This window comes from Prionailurus bengalensis, chromosome X, assembly GCF_016509475.1.
Source record: "Prionailurus bengalensis isolate Pbe53 chromosome X, Fcat_Pben_1.1_paternal_pri, whole genome shotgun sequence".
Lineage (NCBI taxonomy): Eukaryota > Metazoa > Chordata > Mammalia > Carnivora > Felidae > Prionailurus > Prionailurus bengalensis.
The window spans coordinates 31,430,601-31,454,746 of record NC_057361.1 but is presented as its reverse complement, the minus strand read 5'-3'; positions in this window follow the sequence as shown (position 1 = coordinate 31,454,746).

Here is a 24,146-nt window from a genome sequence, read left to right as displayed (position 1 = left end):
TGTTACCTCTCCTTCCCCCATCCTTTGGTAACCACCATTTTACTCTGTTTTTTACTGGTTTGACCCTTTTAGATTCTACATATAAGTGGTGTCATATAGTTTTTGTCTTTCTCACTTATCTCACTTAGGATAATGTGCTCAAGTTCCATCCATGTTTTTACAAATGACAAGATATCTTCCTTTCTCATGGCTGAATAATATTCCATCACATATATTTTTATCCATTCATCCCTTAATGTACATTTGCATGTTTCCACATTCTTCTGTCTTCATTCATGGAGTTCTCCTCATGGCTTCTTTCTCTTTTATTAATGCTTCTTAGAAAATGTCATATCCCAGCAAACTCTTTATAAGGTTTCTTACTGAAACCCTTGCAGAGCTTGGATTGAGTCATGTCCTACCCTTAATGGGAAATGGGATAATTGGAGTGTAATACAGGCAGGGACCAGGGCAGGTGGTGGGCTGTCTCAGAAACATCACACTATCTATTCCTTTTCTTCACCAGTCAGATTTATTTTTTTACATAAATTGTATTCTGAATACTTAATTTATGCATGGAAAGGACTGTGATGAATGATTTCGAAAGCTGCTGATTTTTTGAGGTCATATGAAGTTACATATGCAAGTGATCATATTTTCACTGAATATTATCTCTCTGTGCATTTTTCCTACTTCTTGTCATTTTTCTATGCTTTTTGTTTTCAGGATATCTTTAGACTAGTTTCAGTTTGTATTTGTTGATAAAATACTCAGTTTCTAATGAACTCCTTTGTAATTTACACTTTGCTAAAAGATAGCATTTTCACTTGAGTATTTGATTTTTAAGGTACATTTTAAATACATTTACAATAAGTCATTTTTCACAGAAATTCTCAAGCATACAGTATAGTGCACAAAACAGTACAATGTACCCTGTTTATATGACACTCAGCATAACAATCACCAATAATTTTAAGCAGAAGCTTGATCAGATTAGTGTTTTGTTGGTTTTTGTTGTTGTTGTTGTTTTCTGTTTTTTTAATCAAAATGTTTGTTCTTAGGGAGGACCACACCACAGGTGATGGTTTAGACTTCCATTAGTGTACTGTCTGTGTATCTTACTTTTTGGTAATCCTGGGACTCTGCTAATTATGACTGTTACCCATTCCCTGTTATGGACTGTAGAATTATAATTCTCTCATTCTCCCATTTTTAAAAAAGTAATTACTTGAAATTCTCCTTTAGGTAGAAGTATTTCCTTGTCTGCCCTTTGTTTATCCTGATATATTTTTATAGCATATTTCTAGTGTTCACTTATAATATTTAAATCACCTCTGCACCTATATTTTACAGAATATTATTTAACAAATACCACTTTCTCTTTCTTTATTTTGAAATTGATAATATTTATAAAATCATCTGTCATAAATATCTTTTTTAAGAACTAGCATTTTTCAGGGCACCTGGATGGCTCAGTCAATTAAGCATCCAACTATTGATTTCAGCGCAGGTCATAGTCTCACAGTTTGTGAGTTTGAGCACCACGCTGGGCTCTGTGCTGTCTCCCTCTCTCTCTCTCTCTCCCCCTCCCCTGCTCACTCTATCTTTCTGTCTGGGATTCTCTGTCTCCCTCTCTCTCTCCCCCTCCCCTGCTCACTGTCTGTCTCTCTCTCTCAAAAGAAATAAACAAGCATTAAAAAAAAAATAATTGGCATTTTTCAGTTACCTGTACTGTGTCTTCTGACTCATTGGTTTTATATTTATCTCCATTATTTCTTACCTTTTCTTTGAACGTGAAGTTCTTTCTCTAGCATTTTGAATTCTAGAGAATTCTAGAGAATTCTTTCTCTAGCATTTTGAAATATTTTGATATTTAATATGTGTCCTTTAAAAAAAATCTGTTTAAGGCTATAATATCCCTGAATATCACCTGATCTGCTTCAGGCAATTGGTTCTGTGGAACATATAACTTATAATTTAAACATTTTTACATTGTGAGGTGCCTGAGTGGCTCATTCAGTGAAGCGTCTGATCTTGATTTTGGCTCAGGTCATGATCTCACAGTTGAGCCCCAAGGCAGGCTCTGTGCTGGGCATGGAGCCTGCTTGAGATTCTCTCTTTTCCCCCCTGGAGAACCTGCCCCAGGTACTCTACCTACATCAAATCTCTGGTGATGAGCTTCATGGGCTCCCTCCAAGTTAACTACTTCCTCCCAGCATATATCCTTACTATGTTCAAGAACTCTAAGTGAGGCACCTGGGTGGTTCAGTCAGTTAAGCATTCGACTTTGGCTCAGGTCATGATCTTGCAGTTCCCGAGTTCAAGTTCAAGACCCATGTTGGGCTCTCTGTTGTCAGCATGGAGCCTGCTTCAGATCTTCTGTCCCTTTTTTCTCTGACCCTCCCCTGCTTGCACATGTGCTTTCTCTGTCAAAAATAAGTAAAACATTAAAAAAAAAAAAAAAGATTTCCGAGATCTCTTCCTCAGTGGCACAATTTCCAGTCATGAAGATTACACCCAGGAATGGGATCAGGAGTGCAATCTCATGCAACCCCCTCCAACATTCACTCTCCCTTTGCTGGTAATACCCAACTTGGTGTCAAGGGCACAGGAGTGGCTTCTAGGGCCGACTTCTGTCACATTAATGCGAAAGATCAGCTGCATGTTCTTAGACATCCTCGTGAAGTCTTCAGGGTACTGGTGCTTGTACTTTGTGTTGACAATTTTTAGCATGTCTGCTTTTGTAAAGGGCCTTTCATCTTATACTTGTACAGCAGGAAGTGGACCATCAACTACACTCTTCTTTCTTGTTAGAAGCCTTCAGTGTGAGCTCTTAATTGAGTGTGACCTCAGAGGTGCTTAGTCTTTCCACATCTTGGCTCTTGGCACCTTCATCCCATTTTATACATGAAACACTTGCAAGAGCAGTGGTAATACACGTGGCTTTCTGAGGTTCCTGGGGGAATACCAGCAGCAGGGAAGCTCTGGGGAATATCCCCCAAATTGAAAGGGGGGGGTTTCACTTTGAGTCTTGTGTTTCTCATAAGCACATTGCTTATTCCTGTGACTTCAAGGCATGGTGACACTGGTCAAGGGCATCAGGCAGAAGTGCAGGCAGGTGAACAGGTAATGCCAGCCCACAGGAGGTGTGAGGATGAGAGGGTGTGTTCATCTTCAGAAGGGAAATACTTCCCTGGCTGTAATAAGGACCTCTTCTGAAGGTTTCTTTGAACTTGCTTTTCTAGGAACCCACAGGGATGTCTTCTGTGTTCTTGATCAGCCTGTCCCCTGAGAACTCTGATGTAGTGGATTGAACTATTTGTATGCCCCCAAAAGATGTTTAAGCCCTATCCTCTAGTACCTACAAATGTGACTATATCTGGAAATAGGATCTTTGCAAATGTAATGAGGTCATACTGCAATAGGGTGGGCCATAAGTATATGGATTGGTATCTTTATAAGAAAAAGGAGAGTGAAATTTGGATACACATAAGAGACACAGAAAAGACACACAAATGGAAGAAGGCCATGTGATGGCAGAGGTGGACATTGGAGAGATGCATTCACAAGCCAGGAATGCCAAGAAATGCTAACAAACCACCAGCAGTGAGAAGAGAAGCATGGAACAGTTTCTCTCTCACAGCCTGCAAAAGGAACCAACACTGCCAACAACTTGATTTCAGATCTCGAGCCCAAATAACTGATGGAATAAATTGCTGGTTATTTTAGCCACCAAACTGTAGTAATTTGTTATGGTAGTTCTGGAAGCTAATACACCGATGAGGGAAGTGAGCCTTAGGGGTGAGGTTTTCCATCACTGTCTGAGGTGTACTGGGGTGGCAGCAGGGGCTGGAAGTGGGACACCCTCTGTTCTGGAGTGGGTTGTCCTCTTAATTCACATTCAGGATTATCATATCAACTACTAACTAGGCTCAGGTCCCCTCCCCTCTACTGCTCAAAATTTGACTATTTATTTATGTATTTTTAAAGTTTATTTATTTTTGAGAGAGAGAGAGAGAGACAGAGTGTGAGCAGGGGAGGGGCAGAGAAAAAGGGAGACACAGAATCCATAGCAGGCTCCAGGCTCTGAGCTGTCAGCAAAGAGCCCGACCTGGGGCTCAAACTCACCAACCACGAGATCATGACCTGAGCTGAAGTCGGATGCTCAACTTACTGAGGCACCCAGGTGTTCCTAAAATTTGACGCTTTAAACCAAGCTACTTAATTCCCTGGGGCCTCAGCTACCATCCTTACCATGGGGTACCTGCTGTTGACTGTTCTGTGAGGCCCTCTTCATTCTGGAACACTTTGAGTCAGAACTCAGAAAGGGTCCTCACCTTTTCTCCAGATAGGATCTGGGACTACTTGCTCCCTTTGGTGACCAATGGCTACACCTTCAGACCAAGGATCTCATGCCCTTAGACCTGATATAAAGAAGTGAATAGGACCCTCAGACTGACAGTCTGGCTCAGGGTCTCCAAGAGCTGACCAAATAAATGGTAATATAATAATTTTGTGTTATTTTAAGCCACTAAATTTGTGGTAACTTGTTACTGCAGCAATAAAAAAAACCTATTATGCTAATCAAAAGACAACTGGATTAAGTATATTAATATCAGACAAAGTCTTCAGAACAAAGAAAATGATTAGTGACAAAGGAGACTATTATATAATAAAAGGATTGATCCACCAAGAAAATATAACAATCTTGATATGTATACCCACACAGAAGAGCTTCAAAAACATGATAAAATCTGAGAGAACTGAATGGGCTTTTAGATAAATCCACATTTATAGCTGGGGATTTAAACACCTCTATGGGATCAACAGTAGTGATAGAATGGAACTCATCAAAGACTTAGAGGATAAAAATATAAGATAAAGGTATAGAACTAAACAGTACCATAATCCAACAGGATATAATTAATGTTTATAGAACACAACACATCAGAACACATGTTGTTTTCAAGCACACATAGAATATTCAACAAGTTATACCGTATGTTGAGTAAATAAAAAAACTCAATAAAGGTAAAAGAATGTATTTATTGTTAACATAAGTAACAAACAGTTGATATTCACAACAAAGAAGGACCTAAAAATCATTTCAGAAAAAGACAATCGCATAGCAAAAAAAAAGTCTAACAACATGAATAATCATTTACCAGAGAAGTAAATGAGTGAATGGTTAGAAAGCCTGATAAGAGGTGTTCATAAGGAATATTGTTGGTGGTGAATAAATTGATAGAAACATTTCTTAGATCCATTTGCCAGTAACACGTTCATTTGAATATGCAATTTCCTCTGACATGTTGAATCCACTTTTGGGTATGTATCCTAATTACATGTTTGCAAAAAGAGAAATGTAATAGAATGCTCTTAGCAACACTCTTTGTGATACTAGGAAACTTGAAAGCAAAGTCCGTGTCTTTCAGATTAAGAATGTGCTAAATTATATAATGGAGTATTAAATATAAGTAAATGAATTAATTGAAATTCCTAGTGTCAATATGGATGATGGCTGTAACTTAATATTGACATAGAAGTCAAACTCCAGAAAAATAGAGTTCAGAAACATTCAAATACTGTGTATTATTTATGGACACCTCCATATATAAAAGCATAAAAATATAATGGGAATATTTAACACATAATTCAGGAAAATACTTTTCTCTGAAAAGGTGACCAGGGGAGAGGGTATAATTGTGGAGAGGTACAGAGGGTACGTAAACAATATTGATGGGGTGCCTGGGTGGCTCAGTTATTTAAGTATCTGACTCTTGATTTCAGCTCAGGTCATGATCTCACGGCTGTGAGATGGAGCCCCGTTTTGGGCTCCGTGGTGAGTGTGGAGCCTGCTTGGGATTCTCTCTCTCTCTCTCTCTCTCTCTCTCTCTCTCTCTCTGCCCCTCCCCCACTCACATGCACTCACACACTCTCTCTCTCAAAATAAATAAATAAACTTAAAAAAACAATATTGGCAATGTTTTATTTCTTCATTTTAGTGTTGGTTATATAGGTGCTTAATATTCTGTGTATGTATTTGTGTCAAATATTTAATAATAAATTAAAATAAAAGAGCAAATTCACCAAAATGCAAAATTTATGCTATGAAACTAATGAAAATTAAATACATTTGAAAATGAAGTATGCATAAGAATCCCAGGAAATAGACATATTTGCTTACATATGAGCATTACATATGGCCCTTCCATGGTCAGTAAACCTCAAATGATTTACCAAATAAGCACTAAAGATGACAAATACTCTTATTAAATAATATAAGGGTGATAGAAGAACAGCAGTGTCAGTACCAGAAGGGTTGACAAATTTCATAACCATTTAATGGTCTTTAACCAGCGATGAATTTTAGAACACATATGAATTCAATTCTTTTTACCTGCTCAGAAAAACAGATTGGTAAAAAGTACTTTATCTAACTATCTCTTTGGTCTTTATATATTAGGCTGTATTTTTTAAGTTTATTTATTTAAGTAATCTATATACCCAATGTGGGACTCAAACTCACAGCCCTGAGATTAAGGGTGGCATGTTCTACTGAATGAGCCAGCCAGGCACCCCAGGCTATATTTGTTTTTTAACTATAATCTGTATTACTTATACCAGATCAAATGTGGGAATTATAAGATTGGGGTCAGGCTTAAATTATATTTAAAATACCCAAGTATCCATTTGTAATAATTTTCTTCATTTGTCTTTAGGCTGTGGTTGTTTTCTTCAGTGGATGCTCCTTGCTAAAGGGCATATGTCTGGTCAAATCTGAATATCTATGGTCAGAAGTATATCCAATCTGAGTTAAATCTGAGGGGAAAAAATGCTCACCTACCTCCTTATCATCAATCAAATCCCAGAAGAAAACACCTTTTAAAAAAAAGCCCACATCAATTTTCTAGGTACATTAGTAGTTATGTTTCCTATTTATTGATTATAAAACATAACTTCTATAATAGGAGTTAACTTGTATGTCATCACAGAACCACCAGGCTTGCTGTCAGGACTTTGAAAACCTGAGGTCTACTCTCTCCACTTCAATTAGGATTAAAAAGTGAAAAGTGTTAAGGAACAACAAAAAGCAGAATTCCATAAACCTAGTAGTCTATTCCAGTATTTAAAAACTCTCATTATGAAGAAATTATTCTTTATAACCACACTCTCTGATGGTTCAACTCAAGATCACCTTTTTCAAAGTGAACAAACATTTATCTTTATCTTTTTTTCCATTATAAATGTAATAACTGCAAATTTGAAACTGGAAATTTGAAATGTGCAGCCAAGTATAAAGAAAAATACAAACTCCCATCAGATAAACACAGTTACATTAACACATTGGTTAATTTCTCTCTGATCTTTTTATATGTACATGTCGGTGTTTATTATACATTTGTGTATATATATATATATATATATATACATATATACATGTGTAATATATGTAAATACACATTTAAAACACATGTATATATGTATATATACACATGACATGCTATATACACACCTTAATATCTATTACTTAACATTTACTACAGACCAGGTATTAAAAATAAGCACTTTATGTACATTTTCATATTTAATCCTCATTAGAAACTTATGCCTCCTCATGTTTAAAACAAATTGAAGCAGAGAAGCTTTAAGAAAATCTCCTAGTAACAGCTGTTAAGTTACTAAGTGTTGGAGAAGAGGTTCAGAAGGGTACTCTGATTAGCCTGCCTGTTATACAATAGACATGTGACCGTCACATAAATGCACACGTATAGAGGCACACACCTGAATATATCCCAGAAAACTTGGCATTACTTTAAAAAAACTGTTGACTTAACTACCTGTAGAAAGTCCTGAAAAGTCCATGGTCCTGGACATGTAATTTATGGAAACAAAACTTAATCAAGTTTTTTGCAGAGGTGGTTTACAAAAATAGATCACTTATGTGAACCTAGCAGACTAATTGCCACCAAGTGTATCATGGATGTAGAGGGAAAGGTATCCAGAGCTGAGAATGAAGCCATGAACTGGGGACATGCAATGGGGACTCATAACAATGGGAATCCATAAACATAACAAATGTTAACTACATGGAGGTATATGATAAATGCCATACAAATGGAAAATGTCTGAGCTTTTAAATTACAGAGAATGAATTAGATTTTGTATTTCTAATTACAAAATAAATAATAAATTATTTGCATCATTTGGTTAACCTAATAGATTCTTCTTTGCATATTTCTAGTTTCCAAAGATCCTGATGATTTAAATAGTCTAAGTCATCCATCACATAATAAACATGACCAGTCAACCTCATGTACTTCATAAAAACATTTTTCTTTCTTAATGATCATTGGGAGGGATATGGAGACACTCTAATCATTAAAGCCCATTCATTTAAACTCAATCTCAGTGTTCTAATTGTCTGCAGGATATTGAGTCCTTATCAACATTACTTCAGAATTAATGCAGAAACTGAAAACTTGTTATTCCTGACCTTTGCTATCATTAACACCTGGATACTATTGCATCACAAAGTGTCCATTTATGTAGGACATCTAATTTTTTATTTTAGTGTCAACTAAATTTACCCACTGTTGCTTTACCTTTACTTTAGATTTTTTAAGGAAGCTCTAGGGTATGAGAACTTTAATTATATTTTAGGAGAGAATATAATTTGGTTACAAAAATGTAATTAATATGATGGATCATGGAAACAGAGACGCATCACAGCAGATCAAATTAGTCATTTCTTTTCTAGGGCCTCCTCTTTCTTTAACAACCCATCTCCAAGTCTCTTTTATAGCTCTACTGCACTCTTAAAGTTTTTCTTAGATCCTTGATTCACCAATTGTCCTCTAATCTCCTCCAACTACTATCAGCCCATCAAATTTTATAGCAATTAGTCTATTAACTAATTTACATTATGACACAGGATACATTAGCCAGATTTCTTACCACTGCAATTATTTGATCACAACATTTCACTGAGATTTTAGTGATTATCATTGCCCTCCTCCAATTAACTGATGGTTGCTTCCCCTGCCATTATTTGTCCTTGATTTGGAGTGAGATTCTATCCCAGTCCTCATAACTCTTTGGATGATAGTTGATAGGGTTTAGGGCAGGTCACCGAAGAATATGCCACTTTGGCATATTGATTATTTTGAATTCAAGTTACCTGACAAACACCAGTGCAAAAAGAACATTCTGACCTTCCTTTGTCCCCCTGAAGTGAATTCCCAATGTGAAAGGCACCTTCTCTGCACCAGGAGGTAGAGAGACATCCTTATCACCTAAGATAGGGAATTCAGAGCTGAGAAGACTGTATAAACCATCTCTGCTTGGATTCTTCACTAGTGAATACCCAAACCTACATTTCTTTGTTTTGTTAATTCCTCGAAAATTTATTTATTTGTCTAAAAAGTATAAAAAGCTGCCTGCTTTCATCCCTTCTTAGGTCTCCTATCAATGAGATCATATCATATCATATCAATTACTAATTAATTTTTTCTCCTGTTAATCTGTCATTTGTCCATTTAATTATTAGAAGAGCCAAAAGAACTCAAGAGGGGTAAGAGGGATAATTTACCTCTCCCTTACAAAGCTAATAAGTTCTTTGGTGATTGAAATATTTGCTAAATAATTTTCTCTCTACCTTTCCAGTTTCCTGGGTGAGACCTACCACCTCCCGCCCCCATAATAAAAACCAAAGTAACAGGAATAAAATAAACAAAAGTTTACTAACATGTATACCTCCTATATATGAGGGAAAGACCCAGGAAAACTGAGTAACTCCCCAAGTGACCCATCACCACCTTAAATACCATCTTCAGCTTAAGACAAAAGAAAGATGCTGAGTTTGAGGGCAATTCATGGAAAGGTGCAAAGAGGACAGATTTGATGCACAAAGGTTGCCTTGCCATGCATATAAATCTCTCACATGGAAAAGGTATTTGTGGTAATAGTGGTTCTCCTTTTTTTTTTTAATGTTTATTTATTTATTTCAAGAGAAAGAGAGAGAGAGCACGGGTGTAGGAGGGACAGAAAGGGAGATACACAGTATCCGAAGCAGGCTCCAGGCTCTGAACTGTCAGCACAGAGCCCGACGCAGGATTCGAACCCACAAACCACAAGATCATGACCTGAGCTTAATCGTCTTAGGCACCCAGGTGCCCCAATAGCGGTCTTTTTGGTAAGGACCCATTTCTGATATAAATATCCTTTATAAATGTAGGTTTTCCTTACAAAGAAGTAACTTCTCTGTTCAGAGCTTCTCCTACGTCTACAGTTTCTCAAAGCTATCAGCTCAGATTAATCCTTACGTCAAAGAGGCATATTTTGGAGCAGCATATTCTGCTCCCCTTCAAAAGCATCATTGGACTTTCAAGTGTTTTCAATGTTGTTGTTGCCATGATGAAAACTTTCAAATTCTGTTTACATTGCTCCTCTAGAACATATCTTTCTTTGATTTCAATCATTTCTCTTTTTCCTTACATGAACATAATCTATTTTTCCAGTTATGGACTATGCCAAGCACTGGTTGATGGACTTTGTAACTGAGCAGAGAAGCAACTGTATTTATTGGAATATGTCACTGAATGATTTTACAACTGGATGCCATGCTATAGCTGTGTAATTGATGGATTAAGAAACTTCTTTTGTGTTCCAGTTCATACATGTGTATGCACGCAAATGTATGCATGAGTCCACATCTGCGTGCACATGTACGTATGACTGGTGTACGTACATAGCAGAGAAGAGGAAGGGGGCCAGTACACATCATGCACAAGGAAAAGGATGTAAGCTTATTTTATCAATTAATTTTTGGACTAAATTATCCTCACTAATTTCTGACCACTATACTAACTCACTTATCACAGAGCCAAGAAAAATACTACAGCTCCAATATAAGAAGTTCTCAATGATACTAAGCCTACACACTTGCTCCATGTAACTAAACTGTTATTTCTATCATGGCCCTACATATGCTATTTCTTGCAGAGTGCCTTATTCATTTATTTAACATTTAAAAATCTTTAAAATTTTATGCAAAAAAATAAAAATAAAAAATAAAATAAAATTTTATGCAAAATACACATACTAGGTTTTCTTTTTAAACCGTTTATCTGAACCAATCATTCCATTAACTGTAGCCTAAGCACATACATTGGATTTCCTTGTTGACTGTTCATTTGCATTTGTATGCTGTCATAGGCAGAATTGTAAGAATGGCCCCCCAAGATTCCAGCCCCCTAGTTGTTAAATCAAACCCTGATCTATGTCCTGCTAGGAAGAGATTTCACAGAGGTAATTAAAAGTTCCAAATCAGTTTACCTTAAATTACGGAGATTATCTGGGTGGGCCTGACTCAATCAGGTGAGAAGCTAAACAGCTGAGTTTCTCTGGATGTGCAGAAGTCAGAGGGATCTGCTCCTGCTGGCCTAAAGGAAGAAGGAATAAGGTACCATTGAAACCATGCCCTATATACTTAATGAGGTTAAAAATGTCACCAGCAAACCCCTCATTGACCCCTTCACTCTTCACAGGAATGTTCACCTTATCTTTTAGAGGCAAACAACAAGAAGACCTCTGGCCAGCCTAGACCAGTTTGAGCTTGGCAACCTGCTCACACCTGCACAGATGGACCATGGAATGCCAGACACCTACCTCTACCTCATTATAAAGTTAAAATCCCTGCCCAAGGAGGAGCATAAACCTCACTAACATAATATATAATGCATGTATAGGGATGTTTCGTAAGTATGCATGTGCAACCTTTATACCCACCTCTACATGCAATGATAAAACTCCCCTTTCTGGGGGTGTCTGGGTGGCTCAGTCACTTAAGCATCTGACTCTTGATTTTGGCTCAGGTCATGATCTCATAGTCATGAGATTGAGCCCCACATCCAGCTCCGTGCTGGGCATGGAGCCTGCTTGGGATTCGCTCCCTCTCTCCTCTCTGTCCCCCAACTTGTGCATGCATGTCTGCATGCTCTCCTCTCTCTTTCTCTCTCAAAAAATAAAAAATATAAAATTTCTTTATTTCTTTCTAAACATTCATCCTAATCCTAAAACAAAACAAAACAAAACACCCACCCCTGCTTTGGGAGTCACAGCTTTGAAAATTAATCCCCATGATCTCCTTTTTTGTGAAAATAAGGTTTCCTTTGTGTGACAACTTCACCTGATGTAGTGTCTATCTGTAACTCACCAAGGAATGAGCTCATTTTAGCTTGGTTACACCATGTTGTGGGGTGGCTTGTGAGTGTGAAGCCTATTAGAGCTGGCAGCTGCCCCTGCCTCACAACCAGCAAGAAAATAGGGCCTTAGTCTTACAACCACAAGGAAACAAATTCTTGTAACAACCATTGTGTTTGCAAAAGGAGCTAATGGAGACTTAGATGAGCACTGCCATCTGGATGATACCTTCATTTCAGCCTGTGGGATCTGAGCAGAGATCCCTGCCATGCCATGTTGGAATTGGATGGACAGAACTGAGATAATAAGTGGTATTATTTTAAGCCACTGAGTTTATGTTAAGTTGGTGTTGGGGAAGAACTTCCTCTGCCCTTCAAGGTTCTTCAAGCTAAACTAACAATCAAATTGATGTGAGACAGATTAATAGGAGAAAGTCAAATTTAATAGCATATGTACTTAAGGGGAATTCATCAGACATGAAATTCCAAAGACAAGGAGGCAACATGATGCTCATATGAGCTAAGGAGAGGGGTAGGGGTGTGAGGATCTAAAGGGCAGAAAAACCATCAGCAGGAAGCTGAAAGATGTTTGGAAAACAAAAGTTTCCCTATTATGTGGATAAGTTTCTTAGGTAAAGAAGAATATGCTAATAGCTCTCTTCCTGGTACAAGAAGGCAGTTGAGGGGAAGGCAAAGAACTTCTGAATCTGCTGGGTTTGAATTGCTTTTAATTCAAAATAATATTTATGCCAAAGTGGCTGATTGTGGGGCAGCCTGCCCTAAGCCTCTACAAAAGCATTGTCAAATAAGTGATATTAAACCCACTTAGATTATATTTTTGTAAGTATGTTATTAAACTAAGTGTTCTAAAAATTATATGAAACTCCTAGAAATCTGATGTCCTGGTATGTTATTATCTTGCAGTTTTGTGTGTCACAGAAATAATGTAATTTCCTTGTCAATTGCATTCTAATCAGATATTTAACCATGCCCATTTTTAAGTCTTTTATCATTTACAGACAGTTGTACTTTTACTCAGTTGCCTTTATAAAAATTCTCTCCAAGTGTGCTTCATCTTCAGTGAGACTCATGGAAAAAAAACCTCTGAGTACAGGTTTCTGATAACCTTAAGATCATAAAACCGAACTAGATAAAAATTTCCAGAACTAATGGAAAAATTGGATTCAAGCAGAACAAGAATTAATAACATGGGACTGAATGAATTGAAGAAGATAATTATACTTTTTATGACCTTTTGCTTGAAACATTGCTGACTTTTGAAAAAATGTTTTATTTTTTCCAGATTCAATAAAACTATTTCTCTTAAGCTAACTGACTTACAGCAATTTGATATGAACAAATTGAAGCATTTACCTGCTCTTCCTACCTGAACCCTCCAGAATTCAGAAACTCTCCAAGTATTCTTATACTTTTATGGCAACATATTTATTTGCATAAGTTCAGTAAGAATCTGTTCTCCTTATGATAGGGCACAATTGGAAACATTGGTTATATTACCAAGGCTTTAACTAGAATGTCATATCTGGAAAAGACATGTATCAACTCAGAAATGACCAGACAGCTTTAAGGAACTAAAGTTGACTTTATGGAGCTAATGAAGCCCCTTGGACAACTCAGCAATCCCAGCAGCCTTACCAGGTGAATAAAGAAGGTCACTTCCTGGCAGGTGCAGGAAACTCATCATATTTTGGGGACCTCCAAAAGAGAGGAATTCACCCAAATCTATAGGTATATTGCAGGCAAAGTCTAATAGCAAATATTTGGCTTGGCTTTTGGAAGGCTGTTATAAGTTCAATCTAGAGATTACTTATAAAAAGTTCCAACAATGCAGGTTTTAAAGAGTCTTTATGGTGAACCACTATTCTTACTGCACTCATGTAAATAATCGGGCCAACTTTTTTGAAACTAGTCTTACTTTGCAAACAAATTAATATTAATTTGGCTAGCTTTGGCAAAAATGAGGGTGATTTGTACAAAGAAAATATGTTTCAGTAACACACCTTTGCAGATATTAGATTTTAATACTGTTCATTATAAAGTAGACTGGATCCTGATTTCTTCTAGTGTCCTCCAATGCCTGGCTATAACTCTCCAAACTAACATTGGGATTTTTCTCTCATCTTTCTAACTTGGAATCATTTGGGAACTAAAACTGCCTTTTCCCCTGAAGTCCTGCAAACTAAATTTAAATGACTTAATGTAAACATCAGATAAATTGCCACAATATCTCATATATAGACAATCTTCATGCCTATTTTTTAGTGAGCCACTCATAGATCACCAGAGACATTTGAACTGCAAACCAAGAAGATCGGTCAGATTGCCAGTACCTGCCCTCACTCCATCTGAAGATACTTTGAGTCTGTCATCTGGATGATACCTTGATTTCAGCTGGCTACCTTCAGAACCCAGAAACTGGCTTAACATCTGACCCAATCCATTTGGATTGGATTTGATCCATTGATCAAACATTTGATCCCTTGTTTTTCTCACATTTTCATAGAAATGACTCTTATTGAATATCTGAGTACTTAAACCACAGTCCTGAGTCTGCTTTGATCTTTATGACTAGCATTGTGATGTTTACTAGGTGTTCTTAAGTTTGTATGATTGATTTATTAACACTCTTTGTGGATGTATAAATCTTACACTCCTTTTAGAAGGAGAACAGAAAGACCATGCAAGTTACAGAACAGAAATTAGACCTCTGGTGCAACCCTCAAGCACTGACATAATATCTAACAGCTGTAAATAAGCACCATTAAATCTACACGGAGTCAGGAAATGTTACAGGCCACTGCACACAGCTCACTGAATAACGACTCCTTGTCTCTTTAAAACCCTCTTGGCCAGCAAAAAACTTTGGAGAGGCTTTTGGAAAAGATTCTACCTTCTTCCCAGGTGGCTGGCCTTCTGAATAAAGCTCATATTCCCTTCCAACCAATGCTTGTCTCTTGCCTATCAGCCTTTCGAGCAACAGGTAGCCAAATTTGGGGTTTGGTAACAGGCCTAACTTTGAGAATACACCTACATCATTGCCTCCTGAAATGATTTTGACTAAACTGACCTATTGTCAGGACTAAGAGACTGGTTCACCAAGGTAAAACAACCCACCAGTTCAACTTTTAATGTGTAAAACTTTAGGAAAGTTTCAGAGAAGGGAACTGTAGGAGCTGAGGGCAGGCCTCCCTCACACGGCCATTTTGGCATGAAGATTACTTTGAGCTGAAGGCATTCGAGACTCTGGGGACTCAAGAGAAACCTTCTGCCCCTCCCTTAACCACACAGAAGAATCTATGGGTGTGGGGGGGTCTACTTGGAGGGCTCTTTTCCAGAATAATGGTTATAAGCAGAGATAAATTTTATGAGTGACCCAACTGTATGGCACGGCAAACATCTGCTTACCAAACATCTGCTCTTCTTCTTATTGCCCTGTAAGGTGCATTTCTTTCCTCTGAAGTTACAGCCTTTACCCTCTTCCTTCTCCTTAGTTCACGATGACATATATATCTCATTTTGCCTGACTGTCTTTGGAATTTCTATGTCTGTGTGGATTTTCCATACATATGAAATTAAATGTGATTTTCTCCTGTTAATCTGTGTCTGATGTCAATTTGACTCTTAGACCAGTTAGAAGGACTTTTGTAGAGTACGGCAAATTCTTGCTCCCTGACAGTATTTTTTTAAAAAAATGTTTATTTATTTATTTGGAGAGAGAGGGAGTGAGCGTGAGCAGGGGAGGGGTACAGAGGGGAGAGGAAGAGTCCCAAGTAGGCTCCAGGCTGTCAGTGCAGGGCACGACGTAGGGCTTGATCTCATAAACCATGAGATCATGACCTGAGACAAAATCAAGAGTCAGACACTTAACTGATTTAGCCATCCAGGCACCCCTCCCTGACAGCATTTTCATTTAATTTTAAATAAATTATTATTTTATATTATTGTATTTGTAGTTATTTTACATATAATGCCATAATATAGTATAAATAATAATAAATACTAAAGTTTTTAAAAAGTTAAATTTAAGTAAAATAGTTTATTTTAATAAAAACGTTTCCTGAAATAAAGGACAATTTGTGATACCTTATCAGGAAGCAGCGGTAATATTTATGGATTCCCTATGGCAATCTATACAGACAGGAACAGTTAGTGGTAAGGAATTTATTCTAAAAATGCTCCATGTTAGAGTGACAGTAAAATGAAAAGGCACAGGAAACCATGAATTTCAACTCCATTTTGGGACTTAAATAACACTCTTGTGACATTAATGATTTAGAATGTTTCTGCTGGGCATAAATGAGGATGGACATTACTAGGGACAACAGGGAGGATGATCTGGCATGGATTCTGATGAAAGTGATGGTAATAGGCTTGTACTATTTGTGTCAGGTACTGTGTTGAATACCTAATGTGCATTATCTCATTCCTGTAAGTCCTCTCAACACTCTCATAGGGTAGATGTTACTGTCTTTCTCAGATTTTGTTTAAAACAAGGCCCTGAAATAGTCATTAATTGTTTAAAGTCGCACAATTAGAACATAGTGGGGCCAAGTTCAACTTTAATCTGACTGAAACAAAGCTTTGTTCTTAGTCACTGAATGAAAATTGTTAGTTTCCAGAACTATCTTGCTGCACAAATGCTTAAATTTAGGAAGTCTGTGTAAAGCCATACAGACAATAATAAATGTAGGTACTTACAACCTTTTTTCACTAACTTATTTTCTCATTTATATTATTAACACACACTTCAGTAATTTCTAGCTGTTCTGAAAATGCACAATTGTATATAGTCATAGTAGAAAGTAGTTTAAATAGTAGCTTTTTTGGAAGCTATAAAAATATTCCCCTGGTTGTCAGGAAGAAACACATTTGGTTTAAATGCTCCCCAGAGGAAAGAATAACCCATACTTACAAAATTGACCTGACCAAATACTTCTATAGAGCACATAAGTTCTTACAACAGCAGAAAGTTTGAAGTTTTGCACAGAAAAAAAAGGTACTCTTGAATCTTAAGGAACACTATAAAGTGTGACAATAGAGAAGAAATTTTGGACAATTTCTGTCTAATGTTGATTCAGATGTGATTCTCATGTACAAATTCTTGATATATCAGTGCAATAAATCAAATAATAAATACCATAATTCAGAGAGACATATCTGGAACGTACTATTTAGTTTTTATCCTCTTTATGTTCAGACACACTCAATACTACTAATGATTTCTTCTCCCTACCCCAACTCTCTACTTTAAAATATTCTAAGCTTACATAAGAATTGAATACTAGAACAATAAACACATACACGTCTTTCATTAGTTCACCAATTACCATTTTGCCATAGCTGCTTTCTGCTGTTGGGGAGCAAGAATGTCTTATCCCTTCAAGGCCCTTCAAGATCAAGATTAACAGGAAAAGATCAAATAGTGTACATATGGGGAATCCACACTGACATGGAAATTCCAAATACAGGCAAAATGAAGTATATATGTCATCTTAAACTAAGGAGAAGGAAATGGGTAGGGGTAAGGGACTTCAGAGGAAAGGAATGCACCTTACAGGTCAATAAGATGAAGAGCAGATGTTTGGTAATTAGATGTTTGCCCTGACATACAGATGGGTCACTTGGATAAAATTTACCTCTACTAATAGCCCTTATTCTGGGAAAGGCCTATTAATTACCATCCCCCCCATAGATTCTTTTATGTATTTAAAAGAATAAAAGGGAGGGGCAAAAGTTTCTCTTGAGCCCCCAGTATCTTGATTGCCTTCAGCTCAAAATATTCTTCATGCCAAAGTGGCCCATCAAAGTGGCAGTCTTTCCCTGGCCCCTATAATACCTTCCTCTCATTTTTGTCCTTTTATTTGCAATGTACTTTCTTTTTTTTTTTTTAACGTTTTTATTTATTTTTGAGACAGAGAGAGACAGAGCATGAACGGGGGAGGGGCAGAGAGAGAGGGAGACACAGAATCAGAAACAGGCTCCAGGCTCTGAGCCATCAGCCCAGAGCCCTACGCGGGGCTCGAACTCACGGACTGTGAGATCGTGACCTGAGCCGAAGTCGGATGCTTAACCGACTGAGCCACCCAGGCGCCCCTGCAATGTACTTTCTTAAGGTATATACTTAACACATAAACATGCACACCTGTAAATAGTTAGCATGCATCTCCTAACAAAATAAATTCTCCTATATAACAGCAATTCCATCACTATGGCCAAGAAAGTTAACAATTATATAATTTGTAGAACATACTCAAGAGTCCCAGTGATGTCTTAGTCCAGACTAGGATCTCCCACTGAATTTAGTCTCCTTTAATCTAGGGCAGCCTTCTTTGGTCCTTCATGGCATTGGCATATTTTGAGGGTCAAGGCCAACTGTTTGAAATCTCTCACTGCCCTTTCACATCTGGGACTTTAAAATTTTCCTGCAAGAAAAATTTTTATGTACTACAGTATAGTTCTCAAGAAGAGAACCATCCAGAAGCACAACAGGTCACAGTGCCAAGTCATTAGTAATGCTGAGTCTGGTCATTTGGTTGTGATGGTATCCATCAAATGTCCTCATGTTAAGTCTCCTTCTCTCTTGGTAATTAATAAGTCATCTGTAGGTGAGACTTCAAGACCAGGTGAACATCCATTTCCTTATCAACCTTCCCCTTAATGGTCCTGCATTTGGATTGTGTAAAGCCTTCTGGAAGAGCTCCTCCAAGCAGCTACGCCAGTACTTCTCAGAACTAAAAACTACTGAGCTAGATCCTCAAACTGAAAAGTGGAGTGCAGTACAGCAGCAACAGAAGATGAAAAAGAAACCAGATGCCTTTTGCAGCAGTAAGAGGAAATAAACATGTAAATTTGTTTTATATCCTGTAGGTACAAATTTACAGAATCAGTACATCTCCTTTCAAGTAACACAGTCAGAAATTATTGTCCCTCTGTACAAACTTCAGGCCATGCATGCAATACTCTGGTTGAGAACTATAGGAAATAAACTCTTTCACATTCCTCCAAGGAATTAATAATAGCACTCTTTCAGAGCGACAAGAAACTTAAGAATTAGGGAGATAATTGATCTTATTCAGTACAAACTAATTATTTTTATGTTAATACTTTTAATATGCAAACTTTTTGTATAACTTAATTTCTAAATACAGCACATTAATCTTTTATTGGTCCACATTTTGTAGGGTTTAAGTTAGTTTATTCAATGAAATCATTTGGCTAACTTTTACTAAAGATTCTATGACAAAAATCTGTTGATCTCTGGTATAAATCAGTATACAAAAAATATCACTGATTCACAGTTGGGATGATAGTTCTAATATCATGATTCTTAAAAATGAACATTTATAATGACTATGTTTTCACAGCATGGATGCTTTCAATCTCCTATTAAACACAAAAAAACTAGGATTATGGACACTGCCTTTATAATTTCCATGTATCTCAGAGAGTTCTATTGTCTCTTTTATATAAATAATCAAGGAAGTAATTAAAGAATGATAATTCAGATCTGTTTCAGATTCTTTAAACTTCATTAACAGCTTCTGAATCAAATTTAAGAGCTATTATTATTATTATTATTATTATTATTATTATTGTTTTAATTTATATCCAAGTTAGCATATAGTGCAATAATGATTTCAGGAGTAGAATCTGGTGATTTATCACCTACATATAACACCCTATGCTCATCCCAACAAGTGTCCTCCTTCATGTCCCTTGCCCATTTAGCCCTTCCTCCCACCCACAACCCCTCCAGCAACCCTCAGTTTGTTCTCTATATTTAAGAGTCTCTTATGTTTTGTCCCCATCCCTGTTTTTGTATTATTTTTGCTTCCCTTCCCTATGTGCATCTGTTTTGTATCGTAAATTCCACATGAGTGAAGTCATATGATATTTGTCTTTCTCTGACTGACTAATTTCACTTACCATAAAACACTCTAGTTCCATCCATGTTGTTGCAAATGGAAGGATTTCATTCTTTTTGATTGCTGAGTAATACTCCATTGTGTGTGTGTATATATATACACCACATCTTCTTTATCCATTCATCTGTCCATAGACATTTGGACTCTTTCCATATTTGGCTATTGTTGATAGTGCTGCTATAAATACTGGGGTGCATGTGTCCCTTTGAAACAGCACACCTGTATCCTTTGGATAAATACCTAGTAGTGCAATTGCTAGGTCATATGGTAGCTCTATTTTTAATTTTTAAGAATTTTCTTAAATATTTATTTTTGAGGGAGAGAGACAGAGCACGAGTGGGGGAGGGGCAGAAAGCAAGGGAGACACAGAATCTGAAGCAGTCTCCAGGCTCTGAGCTGTCAGTGCAGAGACCGATGCGGGGCTCAAACTCACGAGCCATGAGGTCACGACCTGAGCCAAAGTCAGACGCTAAACCAACTGAGCCGCCCAGGCACCCCTATTTTTAATTTTTTGAGGGACGTCCATACTGTTTTCCAGAATGGCTGCACCAGTTTGCATTCCCACCAGCAGTGCAAAAGGATTCCTTTTTGTCTGTATCCTCGCCAACATCTGTCATTGCCTGAGTTATTAATTTTAGCCACTCTGACCAGTGTGAAGTGGTATCTCAATGTGGTTTTGATTTGTATTTCCCTGATGATGAGTGATGTTGAGCATCTTTTCATGTGTCTATTAGCCATCTGTATGTCTTCATTGGAAAAGTGTCTATTCATGTCTTCTGTCCATTTCTTCACTGGATTATTTGTATTTCAGGTGTTGAGTTTGGTAAGTTCTTTATAGATTTTGGATACTAACCCTTCATCTGATATATCATTTGCAAATATCTTCTCCCATTCTGCTGGTTGCCTTTTAGTTTTGTTGATTGTTTCCTTTTCAGTGCAGAAGCTTTTATCTTGATGAGGTGCCAATAGTTCATAGTTAAGTAAGAAGTTGCTGTGACTGAGGTCAAAGAGGTTGTTGCCTGTTTTCTCCTCTAGGATTTTGATGGTTTCTAGTCTCACATTTAGGTATTTCATCCATTTTGAATTTATTTTTGTATATGGTGTAAGAAAGTGGTCCAGTTTCATTCTTCTGCATGCTGCTGTCCAGTTCTCCCAGCACCATTTGCTAAAGAGATTTTTTTCCATTGGATATCTTTCCTGCTTTGTTGAAGATTAGTTGACCATACATTTGTGGGTCCAATTCCAGGTTCTCTATTCTATTCCATTGATCTATGTGTCTGTTTTTATGCCAATACCATACCATCTTGATGATTACAGCTTAGTAATACATGTTAAACTCTGGGATTGTGATGCCTCCCACTTTGGTTTTCTTTCAACACTACTTTGGCTATTTAGGGTCTTTTGGGTTCCATACAAATCTTAGGATTGTTTGTTCTAGCTCAGGGAAAAATGTTGGTGCTATTTTGATTGGGATTGCATTGAATGTGTGGATTGCTTTGGGTAGTGTCGACAGTTTAACAATATTTGTTCTTCCAATCCATGATCATGGAATAGAAACTGCAATATCTATAAAACATTTGAGAAATCTGAATATCTCTCTTAGGGGTTATCTTCACTATTTTAAAGCATTATCTCTGATTAGTATCTACCAATAAAAATTTTTAAGAGTGTTCCTAGGGCAAAACACTATAGTTTATTGTTAACAAAGTACAAAATGTGCTCTTTAGGAATGAATTGTGAGAAAAAAAGAGAAATTATCAATCCTTAAATATATTTATGTTGTGGTAAAATCAGATAAATATATATATCCTAAAACTTACAAATTTTTGTCTTTACAAAGATATATATATATATAATATCTTTTATATTATACATATAATATATATATTATATATATATAAATAAGTATCAATGCAAAGAGATACAAAGGTAAAATTTAAATTTTAAGTATTCTGAAAGATATACACAGTACTTTAACATGGTAGTAAATAAAACTGTCTTGAAGCCCAAAGAGGAGGAATATGATATATGGTAGATTGCTCTGTTAATGTGATCAGCCTTAAAATCCCTAATAAATCTGAACGTAAAAATTATTTGTAAACTATCTGATAGAATAGCTTTTCTTCTGTTTACATCCTTACATCTTTAATAGTTAATCCCAATGATTTGGAGAAGAGGCAAAGCCATTAAATATATTATGTGAATCAACATCTGCATCCTGCTGGTAACCAAAAGCTAAAACTCCCACTGTGATGACGTATACTCATATGATCACAGTAAGATCATTTTCATTAAATTGTTCCTTCAAACTTGTTAATGCATTTTATTTTAAGGCAGCCATGATCTAGCTAAAACATAGAGTAGGTAATATTTATAGGTTATTCTCATTTTATCTCTCAGAATATTTTAGGACTTTTTAAAAATGAGCATAACAAAAAGAAGGCATAGTTATGCTTGAAATACCTAGACTTAAACTATTCCATTGGAGAGGCTTTTATAAACAGATAGTGATACAGGCTAAAGTCAGAGCTGGCCTTATAAGTTATTAAATGAGGTTATCAATTCTGTATCATGGTAGAAATTTCTCTGATAGAGACTCTTATTGGGGTGCCTGGGTGGCTCCATCGATTAAGCTATGATGCTTGATTTCAGTTCAGGTCATGATCTCACAGTTCGTGGGTTCCAGCCCCCATGTTGGGTTCCCCTGCTTGGGATTCTCTGTCTCCTGTCTCCTTCTCTCTCTGCCCCTCCTCTACTCTCTCTCACTCTCTCAAAACTAAATAAACATTTAAAAAAAGAAACTCTTATTAAAATGTATTTCCCCGACCATCCAGTCCAATGTCTGAAATCTCACCATGAAATGTGTGCTGTCACTGATTAGAGAAATACTGAAGAAGAATAATTGTTGATTATAAATTTGTAGCTCCAAGGTTAAATATTGATATCTAAGTAAGAGCACAGATATTAGAGATCAACTAGGCTATAATGAAATGACTACAGCAACTTGGGAAGCCAGCAGATAGTCTGACGTCACTTTCAGGAGAAATATGGTTGCAGAGGGTGGTATCACCTGGCGACTCCTGCCCATCTAGGAGTGGCTCAGCAGGGAAGCAAAAAATAAAATTAACCAGAAACTACAATGTACAGGGTATAGCATAAGGCAGGCATATCTCATTTAGTTTTTCAAAGATAGATGATCTTTTTCAGAATATTCCCATTGGATGCATGTCCAATGACAGGAAAACAGACAAACTATGTATTGCATTGTTTTGTTCCTTTCCAATAAAAGGACAGTGAAATGCATCCAAAACATCTGTGCTGAATATCAGTTATAGATTTGCGATGATAACATTACCAGCAGATTTCCATTATCTTTGAAAATAGTTCCTAATCCCTGGGCTGCAGACAGCTAAGGGGCAGCAGAAACCTAGGAAACAGCTTAGGTTCTGGATTGCCTTATGTACATTAAACAGCCTGACAAATAATTTGCCTAACATATGTCTTTAAACATGATCTTATGGGTGTCAATGAATGCTCTCATAGCTGTATGGAATAAACTTAAGAATCCCTTGGGCTAACACCAATGGGTTAACAAGGCATAAAGAAGTACAAAACCATAGGATGCTCACACCTGAGTTTGGGTACACAAGATTAGGAACCCCAGGATAGAGCAGAGGGGTGCAAAGGCACCCAGGAGAGAGGGGGGTAAGGCCCCCCAATACAAAGGTATATGAGGTAAGCAAGATTAGTCACTCAAGGCGAAATATGCCCCCCAATTTAGTACTATAGCAGAAAGCTGATTTCACGGGAGGGAAGAACCAAGTTAGGTAAGCAGGTAAATAGGGCTATAGACCACTGCACTGCGCTGTGCTGTGGGTGATGGTGCCCAGAGGGGGAGATGCTGCCCAGAGCAGAGCTGATTAACAAAAGAAAAGGTGCCTTGTTAACCCTCAGGTTATCTGCTCTGTCTTATCCTCTAGGCTAGCTAAGATAAACAAACACAGTGCCTCCTGTCTGC